The sequence below is a fragment of the Macrotis lagotis genome, chromosome X (assembly GCF_037893015.1).
Source record: "Macrotis lagotis isolate mMagLag1 chromosome X, bilby.v1.9.chrom.fasta, whole genome shotgun sequence".
Lineage (NCBI taxonomy): Eukaryota > Metazoa > Chordata > Mammalia > Peramelemorphia > Peramelidae > Macrotis > Macrotis lagotis.
The window spans coordinates 479,302,440-479,305,474 of record NC_133666.1 but is presented as its reverse complement, the minus strand read 5'-3'; the positions used below and the strand labels follow the sequence as shown (position 1 = coordinate 479,305,474).

The window sequence follows — 3,035 nt, the reverse complement described above, 5'->3', positions numbered from 1 at the left end:
ATATATGTGCCTATACATGTACATATATATGCACATGCATATACATACACACATATATGTGTAGATACACACACACATATATATATAAAATATGGATATTTATGCATCATACTATTCCATATCAATTTCTCATTTCTTTCTCTAAAGACAAATGGCATCTCCCATTATAGTTCCAAGTCTTTCTATGTTTTTCTAAAATTATTAAACTCATAAGTGTTATAGTACAGTAGTATTACATCCTACCAAAACTTCTTTAGCCAGTCACCAAATGACAGTCATCTATCATTATAGGCAAAATGACATGTATAAAATGATATATCAAAAAAGTTTTAATTTGCATTTCTCTAATCAATAATATTTTAGAAAATTATATATGACTATATGTACTTTTGATTTATTGATTTAAAATTGGCTGGCATTTATTTTGACCATTTATCAATTGAGCAATGACAAATTCTAAGAAATTTAACACCCTTTTCTGTCCCCCGCTCTGTCTGCAGCTCTCGCCGCCTCCGGGACTGGGGTGGCCGGGGAGGGGCCGCGGCAGCGGAGGAGCAGCCAGGACTTCATGGCTGCCTCTGAGCCCCTGGAGGCGGCGGCGATCCCCAGCGCCGGGGCCGCGGTGGGGAGCGGGGCCGCCGGGGCCGCGGTGGGGAGCGGGGCCGCCGGGGCCGCGGTGGGGAGCGGGGCCGCCGGGGCCGCGGTGGGGAGCGGGGCCGCCGGGGCCGCGGTGGGGAGCGGGGCCGCGGTGGGGAGCGGGGCCGCCGGGGCCGCGGTGGGGAGCGGGGCCGCCGGGGCCGAGGCGCGGGCCTGCCTCGCTGGCAGCTGGTGCTGGCGGTCGGGGCGCCGGCGCCGTGTACCTCTGGAGTCGGCAGCGGCGAAGGCCGGACGCGGGGACACCAGCAGCGGGGGCCTCACACGGAACAGCGAGAGGAAGACCCCCGAGGGCAGGGCCAGCCCGGCCCCGGCCGGGGCGGGCAGCGGCCACCTGGATGGCACCGGCGCCCACGAGGAGATGAGCCCTCTTGATAGAGCCCAAGCAGCAAAGAACAAAGGTAATAAGTATTTTAAAGCTGGAGAATATGAGCGAGCCATTCAGTGCTATACAGAGACCATCAGTTTATGCCCTACGGAGAAAAAAGCTGACCTTTCTACTTTTTATCAAAACAGAGCTGCTGCATTTGAACAATTGCAAAAGTGGAAAGAGGTGGCACAAGATTGTACAAAAGCTTTTGAGCTTAATCCCATAGGTGAAAGCTCTCTTTAGACATGAAAAAACAGATGAGAAACTAGACAATAAGAAAGAGTGTTTAGAAGATGTCACAGAAGTTTGTATTTTAGAAGGCTTCCAGAACCAACAAAGCATGCTCTTAGCTGATAAAGTTCTTAAACTTCTTGGGAAAGAAAAAGCTAAAGAGAAATACAAGAATCATGAGCCTCTGATGCCATCTTCACAGTTCATTAAATCTTACTTTAGTTCCTTCACTGATGATATCATCTCTCAGACTATGATTAAAGGAGAGAAGTCTGATGAAGATAAAGACAAGGAAGGGGAAGCATTAGAAGTACGAGAAAACTCTGGATATTTAAAGGCCAAGCAGTATATGGAAGAAGAAAATTATGATAAGATCATAAGTGAGTGCACAAAAGAAATAGATGCTTGAGGTAAATATACAGCACAAGCATTGTTGTTATGAGCCACCTTCTAACTTACTTATTGGCAATTCCAATGCGGCTAAGCCAGATTTAGATCAGGTTATGAGCATGGAAGATGCTAATGTGAAGCTTCCTGCAAATGCCCTCATCAAAAGAGGTAGCATGTATATGCAGCAACAGCAGCCTTTGCTTTCTACTCAGAATGCAGATGTCTACCACCATCGAGGAAAGTTAAAGATCCTTCTTGATCAGGTTGAAGAAGCAGTGGCAGATTTTGATGAATGTATTAGATTACAGCCTGATTCTGCCCTGGCCCAAGCTCAGAAGTGTTTTGCATTGTATCAACAGGCTTACACAGGAAACAACTCTACCCAAGTCCAGGCAGCTATGAAAGGCTTTGAGGACGTCATAAAGAAATTTCCAAGATGTGTGGAAGGCTATGCATTGTATGCTCAGGCACTAACAGATCAGCAACAATTTGGTAAAGCAGATGAAATGTATGATAAATGTATTGACTTGGAACCAGACAATGCCCCAACTTATGTTCATTAAGGTTTGCTTCAGCTTCAGTGGAAGCAAGATCTAGACAAAGGCTTGGAACTTATTAGCAAGGCCATTGAAATTGACAACAAGTGTGATTTTGCATATGAAACAGTGGGAACTATTGAAGTGCAGAGGGGAAACATGGATAAAGCCATTGACATGTTCAACAAGGCCATTAACTTGGCCAAATCTGAAATGGAGATGGCACACCTCTATTCACTTTGTGATGCTGCCTATGCTCAGACAGAAGTTGCAAAGAAGTATGGATTAAAACCTCCTACATTGTAAAACAGCTGGGAAAGGAAAAATGACCCTCTTTTTTAGGCGTTTGCCCACTCTTCAACCGAGCCCTACAGACAGGAGATTGGTGGTGAATGGTGTAACTTAGTTTTTCCATTTGTGGTGTTTGTCATTTGTTACATCTGTTTAATGTTTAGGTGTTGTGGGAGTGGCTGTTCTAGGAAGTTTGCAGTGTTGAAGCTTATTCCCTGATGCAGCAGAAAGGGATATCTAAAACAATGTTGCAAAGGGAAGAAAGAATATTTTTTGGCCATGCAAATAAAAACTGGGATTTGTTCATGGGGGGGGGGGTGGGGAGGGAGAAGGAGAAGTGATTATGTTTTGGATGATTTTGTTTATATATGTGTGTGTGTGTGTGTGTGTGTGTGTGTGTGTGTGTGTGTGTGTATGTGTGTGTGTGTGTCAGACACACACACATATACATTCATTTATATTTTTACATTTTACAGCATGTTGGTTTGGTTTTAAAAATAATGACAAGTGCTATAAAATGGATTTCTTTTGTGTGCATTTAATCCCTTATGGGTTGATTGTTT

At 44.7% G+C, this 3,035-nt stretch overlaps 1 pseudogene; it reads left to right on the top strand.

The window, feature by feature from the left end:
* Positions 1 to 568: 568 nt before the first annotated feature.
* Positions 569 to 2,715, top strand: LOC141499282 (mitochondrial import receptor subunit TOM70 pseudogene; annotated as a pseudogene).
* The last annotated feature ends 320 nt before the right edge of the window (positions 2,716 to 3,035 follow it).